This window comes from Hipposideros armiger, unplaced genomic scaffold (assembly GCF_001890085.2).
Source record: "Hipposideros armiger isolate ML-2016 unplaced genomic scaffold, ASM189008v1 scaffold_190, whole genome shotgun sequence".
Classification (NCBI taxonomy): Eukaryota; Metazoa; Chordata; class Mammalia; order Chiroptera; family Hipposideridae; genus Hipposideros; species Hipposideros armiger.
This window is the reverse complement of record NW_017731540.1, coordinates 1,198,861-1,206,012: the sequence shown is the minus strand read 5'-3', so window position 1 is coordinate 1,206,012 and position 7,152 is coordinate 1,198,861. Positions and strand designations below refer to the sequence as shown.

The 7,152-nt window shown below is 38.9% G+C and overlaps 1 long non-coding RNA gene across 1 annotated transcript; it reads left to right on the top strand.

Moving 5' to 3' along the window:
* The first annotated feature begins 2,996 nt into the window (after nt 1-2,996).
* LOC109388298 (uncharacterized) lies at nt 2,997-5,677 on the top strand. The gene is made up of 3 exons (XR_002125177.1): nt 2,997-3,221; nt 4,084-4,200; nt 4,771-5,677. It is a non-coding gene; the product is annotated as an uncharacterized LOC109388298 (long non-coding RNA).
* Nucleotides 5,678-7,152: the final 1,475 nt, after the last annotated feature.

Genomic DNA, 7,152 nt, shown 5'->3' with positions numbered 1-7,152 from the left:
CCCCGAGCGTCTGCAGCCGCCCCCACCCGCCTGTTCTTTCCTCCTGACCCGGAGCGGGGTACGGGGACCCGGAGTCAGACTCCCTGTTAGAGTTGATTGAAAGAGGACTTTTCGCTTGAGCGTGTGTTAAAAAGAATAAAGGGAGACCGGCTAGAGGTTGGGCGCAGGCGCGAGCCGGCAGCTTGCTAGGGGGCTTAAACGTGCGGGTGAACCATATTGCACTCTGGAGCTGGCAGGTAGGGTTGTATAGATAAGAGATCCTGGTATCTCTTAGGTGATAACCCTGCAATGCACAACACAACGTACGTTGTTAGGGTTGACCAGTTGTTTGCCTGACCTTAAATGGGTAGTGTGGTTCAAGCTTCCTCAAAAGTGCACTGTGAGCAGAACTTCCACTTTTGGAATGATTGCAGAATTCAGTGCTTATTTAGAGACGAGAAACAATTCTACCCTAATAGAAGAAACACATCCACCTTAATCGCCCTTCTCAGCTTTCCCTCCTTCAGACTAAGTGGGACTCCATATCAGTACTTGAAAAATTCTTGCTTTATAGAACAAGCGCAATTTGAAATTCAGTATTTGCTAGGGAAAATTAAACAGGAATTACTGGCATTGAGAAAAGTCTATTTACTTCTTGATATCTGGCATTCTGTTGGTCAGATCTACAGCATCCATTGTATAATTAGTGCATTTACGGTGGTGTGTATGCATGGAATGCTGCAAGGATCTTGGTGCATTTAGTATTATGTGTACATATTCGTGGTGCTAGGTGATAAACGGTATAAAAAGGTTAAAAGTCATACACGAATAAAGTGATATCATGATAGCACACATATATGTTTGCACCAGTATGAGAAGGCAGCTCTGCCTCTCTTTGAAGGTGGAACGGGACTTCCCCAGAAGTAGAAAACCATTTAGAGCCATCACATCCCGATGAATGCATTAATTTGATCCTTATGGTCCTTGGTGCTATCACTTACTAGCTGTGTGACTTTGAGCAATTTACTGCCTCACACCCTCTGCCTACACATCTCAGAAATAGGAATAGTGGTATCCTTCTTGCCTGATTGTTATGAAGAGTCAAAATAATGTTTGTAACTCAACCTAGTATAGTATCTGTTGCTAGTAGGTGAATACCAAATGTTAGCCATCATTATCTCCCGGCTTTAGCTAAGTTAATGAAATAGTACCTGAACTAATTGGGCCCATGGGTGGACATAACAGAGTCTTAAGAAGGAGAGGAGGCAGAAGCCCTTCCCAGTTTGTAATAAGGTATCCCCACCCCCATCCCCACCCCTGTGCTGTTCCTATCATGTGTGGGGAGCGGGAGGAAGCCATTGAGAAGCACTGGGGCAGAAGACAAGTTCATGGGGAAGTAATAGGGGAAACACCTCTTACTCAGATAGAGCAAACAGGCAAAAGGCAAGACCAAAGTATATAATTTGATGTTTGAGATTCAAGTGAACTTAATTTTTGTTTTTGTGTTACACTTACCCTTTTTTGAACAAAATATGACAACCTATTAACTTGTGAGTTGGAAGATTGTAAAAATAATGGTTAATATTTATTAAGCGCTTTCAATATGCTGGGCTGTATGGCACATAAATGTTTTCTGTGCAGTATCTCATTTCATCCCCTCGATAATCCTGAGGTATATTTATTATCTCCAACTTTATGGATGAAGATACCCAGGCTTAGAAATACTAACTTGGTCAAGGTCAGACAACTAAAAAGCAGTTGAGCAGGGGTTAAATTCCAGGAGTATCTGACTTTCCAGATTCTGTTCTGCACGGGGTAGCCTGTATGGTAAAAGATGGAGTTTCCTGGTTTTAAGTCAAGATTTGTTTATAAAAATTACTTGGGTGTGGAGAAGGAGGGCTTCCATTGAAGTTTTCCCCACGTAAATATCAGCCATCCAACTTACAAAAGAACTCAACCAAAAATTTGCAGTGTAAATCCTGAAAACCTCACTATGACATTTTTCAAAACATTAGAGACTATTTTAAAATTCATTCTAAGAGATTTATGAAACAAGGTGCTCCTAAAGGTACATTTTCAATATTAGTCATATTTAGCTACTTTTTATAGGCTAGAGACCCTAGGTTCTCATTGCAAAACACATACAAAGAATCTGAATGTATAAAATAATCAACAAATTAAGATCACAAGGGAACTTTGGCAGTCAAACCAGCCAAAAATAAACCGTACTGCTATAACTACCGCATACTGAATGTCTTCTCAGTATACCTGGCATGTTCACATCTGATCTTCACCACAGTTTTGTGAGGGAGCTATTATTGCTCCATTTTCACAGGTGAAGATACCAAGCTTCCGAGAGGGCACATAATTTGCCCATTACCGTATGTTGGTCACGTGGCAGCAGCAGATTCAAATATAGGTCTGACTCCAAGCTGATGCCCCAGTCCGTGTCCTCTGCATGTGTGGCCTTAGGAGACACTAATATTACTTTCAATAATATCACCCTTTGGTAGGGATCCTATAGGAAACACCTAAAAGTAAATAAGTTACTCCCCAAGAATTAAGAAATGTGGATGTTTTATGAACAAAATGGTAAAAATGTAATATGTAGTAGAGACACAATTGAGGCATCAGATTGTTACTACTAGAAAAGTTCTGCTTCATTAGTACAGAAATCCTTATTAGCACTGGGTGATTAGCACTGGTAAAGCCTCCTTAAAGTAAATCTACTTAAAACAAGGACCACATTTCAGGGTAATTAGTGAAAAAAGGTTTGCTGGGGACTTGTTTTGAAAAGAAAACTCAACGTTATTAAAATATATTTATTCTATCCTATATTGAACAAAATTTATGTTGTAAGTACAACTATGTCCTAATTATAGAATGAATAAGTAATAAATCAAGGTTATTTTTGGTTTAATTTTTTTTTTTTTTTTTTTACAAAATGTGAAGCACCTTACAAATGCTTTATTTCATATTTGACTTTTACACCTTAATCAAAAAGAGGGTCATTTTTGTAAAAATGTTTGAGGGTTTCACCAGTCTTCCCCAGGGTCTCAATTAATTCTTTGATATTTGAAGTATTCTCTTCTAAAGCATCAATATAGTCATCATCCCTGTTGACTGTACCTTCATTTGTTTGTTTATAGATCCTCGTTTGCCAGTTGCTTCGCTTTCATTGACATCATGAAATCTAACACCTTTTATGAGATTGGCAGTTTCACTTTGCAATGGAATTAAATGTATGTGCATTATATTTAAGTGTTTACCACCATGCGGGGAGGGGTTGGGGAGAGGAGCCTGGCGTTTAAATGAGATGTTTGAATGGGGTACTAATTTATAAGTGGTCATATCGTTAATAAATACTTTCATGTACTTATGACCTTTGCTTCGCTTCACAGCCTTACTATAGTGGAGGAGAGTGTGAACATGGGGAGCACACTTAGGCTGTATCATAGAAAACGAGAGTGTCAGAGAGGGAGAGCTTGGTAAACAAGACTGTGAGAGACATGGTTTGAATCCTGAGGAAAATCTACATAGCCATGCATACAATGACATACTTACATACCCACAGCCAGAGAGTCGTTTCATGACTGGAGGAGAAGATGGCAGCTTCATCAGCGCTCTCAAGTCCTGGATAAAATATTCTTCCAGAATGCACATCTTTTGTTTTCATTCTGTACTGAGCTCATCATTTTGCTCCCCACTTGTTCTACGTGCAGGGAAGGAATGTGCTGGTTACAACAACCACAGGAGCCTGGTTGGTCATTACGACAGTTCTGGTTGTTATTGTCAATACAAAGACATTGTAGTTATAATCGTGTTCCTTTTGCATTTAGTTAGCGTGGGTCTGACGCTCTGGGTGTGTTCAATTTTGAGACTCTGGCATGTTGAGATTTCTGGATATGTGATGGAAAAATAAAATCCTCTTGATTTTGATGAATTACCAAAAACTCTTGGCAGGTAGCCTGCTGGTCTCCAGAAAATATTTCAATTTAGCCATTGACTTTTCAGAATTCTGTGGGTATGGTATAGTTAAATAAAAACACTTATTTTTAAATAAAATGTTAAAACCAACACTGAATGTTGCATTTTGCATTGCAGTGGGTCATGCAGAAGGGGTTCAAGAGGAGACCTGAGGTGCATTGCTGGTGATGTGCATGTTGCTCTGTCTCAAGTAGTCTATTGCTTAAGAAAAATTGACTTCCCATAAGGATAAAGGTAAGGAATTCAAGAATTCAGCAAAAGTTCACTATCAAGAATGTCCTGCCCAGACCTTGGAATGTTAGACATTCAATGCCATTATGATCCATGGTGCATTATTTCCATGGAGATTAATATCTGTAGTCACTTTTCCAGCTTGAGCTGGAAGTGTCAGTATCCTCTAATGGAGAACAAAATCATCATCTAAATTCAGTCATTAACATATATTTGTGCAAAATATTCAGTCATTCAGCATGTATTGTGCAAAACATTTGCTCATTTAACATATGTTGTGCATGGGCATAGATTGAAAATAGAATGGTAAACTCAGACACATTACTGATGTCAGATAGTAGTACTGTATCTCCAAAGTGAGAAAGGCATTCGAAGTGTCTGGTCCAACCTTCACAGATCCACTGCTTCCCTCTGCAACATTCCTTCCATCCGGGACATGCCCAGTTGCTGCAATGATGGGCAAATCCCAGCAGTGTGTGTGAGTGTGAATGTGAGTGTGAGTGTGTGTGTGTGTGTGTGTGTGTGTGTTACACGCAGCTGACTTTACCTTCATTTGTTTGTTTAATTCTCTAGATCCTCATTTGCCAGTTGCTTCACTCTGATTCCTGGTGACCCTATGAATGAGTAATGTACACAACGTCCTATCCCAACAGCCCTGCTCCGCTCCTGTAGACTCAATCAATGCCTATGGCTTCTTTTATGAAGTCAATCTCATATTTGTGTCCTCCTTTCCTGCTGCCTTCTATGTTTTCCAGCTTGATTGTCTTTTCCAAAGAACTCTGCCTTCTCATGCGGTGCCCATAGTAGGACAGCTTCAGTTTTGCCTCTGGTGAAGTTTCAGGCTTAATTTGCTCTAGAAACCAATAAACCACTGCGGCTGATTTTCCATCTAAGAACAGCATCACAGCTCTGCAGGAGGTTCTGGACAAAGATGTTGGGAAAGAGAACAGTAGAAAATGAGAAAAGACTTTTAAATAATAAAAAGAATTCTGGCTCTGTAATGGCAGAAATGCCAAGACAGTTGGGAAGCTGGTGAGAAATTAAATTCCTAATGTTTGGGGGATTATTACCCTTTCCAGTGTGTGAGGCGCAGTTTGCAGGATTGTTATATTTCACCCTGAGCACTTTTTTCTTGTGACATGTTGAATACAGCACAGCATTACTATTAAATATATATTAAATATCACTGTTGATGTTTTATCAGAATATTATTTTTCTTTTAAACATGCTATTTCCAAAGGGTTTGGTGCACAGTTGAAGGGATTTAAGAGCAGAATGCATCTCAGCTTTTGTAATGGAAATCAATGGGAGAATAAGATTGATTTGATAGAAGGTCTCTGCACTTCAAACTTTGCTGACAGTGAGCATTCCTTTAAGTGAGGGATACCTACTCCACAAGTGCCCAATGATGAGTTTTTATGTGTATGATAGATCGGGTAATTTGGAAGATTAATAATGTCAGCAGCAGGGTTTTTTTTGCTGATGGGTTGCTCATTTGAATTTCACTGAATTTCCTTTACCAGAAGGATGCTTATGTGAATGGTTAGAAGAGTCAGCTGAGTCAGTTATTAATACTGGTTACTGCTCTTCTCAGGAATGAGCGAGGTAAATGTCCTAAACTTCCATTTATGCAGTGTAAATGGCAGAAAAAAATGCTTCCATGTCCACCTCAGAATGCTTCAAAACGCTCAGTGCTAGCTCTCCTCTCTCCGTACTGCTTTGCAATACTCAAAGATTGTTCTAAGCAAACGTGGTCATGTTTTCCACAGGGGCATTTCGTTTCCGCCTCTCCGAAGCTGGGCCCCACGTATGACATGCTCTTCTGCTTTACTTCAGTGTTGGTCATTGTTTGGGAAGATGGGGAAATCCCATTTGATGGAGGCCAAAAGTCTGTATAACTCAGAAAGTCTCCCTCCCTCCACCCAGTTTGTCCAAATGTGAAATTCTTCCCAGATCTCTCTGTGCCACAAATGAACCTAACCTTTGCTCTTCTGCAATATCGATTCTTGATCTTTGAGAGATGGCTGTGTTACACCCATTCCTGTCATTTCCTCATGTTTATGTGCATCATCTCCCTTTTGAGATGTAAATTCCTAGGGAACATTTATCTGACCACTCTATAGAGTAATATCTGTTGTGATACACATAAATTTTTTTTTAAACCAATTTGAAAAAACATCAAACAAAATATATTTAGTATGATTATAAAATACTAATATTCTTTTTTCCAGTATTGTTTGGACATGGTATTGTTTGTGCTGGCTTCTGTTAGGTTGTCCTAAACAGGAGGAAATGGTATTACCTCAAATGATGTCAAGTGTGGTTGAAAGAAAATAGAAGGCCTAAGGCTCCTAGCAAAATCTCTATAATTAAAATTACCAAATCCTACATAAATTATATATGAGATACATTGCCATAGAACCCATTTTACAAAGTGATTAAGAGAGAATAATTTTTTAAAACAAGATACTTCTCAGTTTATCAGGAAACAGCTACTGTTACATTTGTTACATATTAAGATACACTGTAATCTTGAATACTGTAACATTTCACTGATGTAATAACAGACTTTTCTGGGAAATAGTAACAATATTAGCAAAAGGATCTCTGGGGAATAAAATTTTGTTAAATTTGAGTTTCTTTCACATTCTCCTGGGGTAAAGAATGTCTTGATGCTAAATGACCTTTAAAGAGCACAAGAGATCTTTAAAGATCAAAAGAGATCTACTTTAGTAGATCTACTTTTGAAAATAAGTATTTGGCAAACTTGAATTTCCCCTTTCTGATTTGCCTTTACCATAGCAACCTTGTGATCTGTAACTTCATCTTTTTTTTTTTTTAAGATTTTATTGGGAAACTGGGGGAGGGAACAGCATTGGGGAATTGGGGAAGGGGAACGGACAAGTTGCTGTCCTTTTGTTCTTCAGTCTAGTTGTGGAGGACGTTGCTTCACTG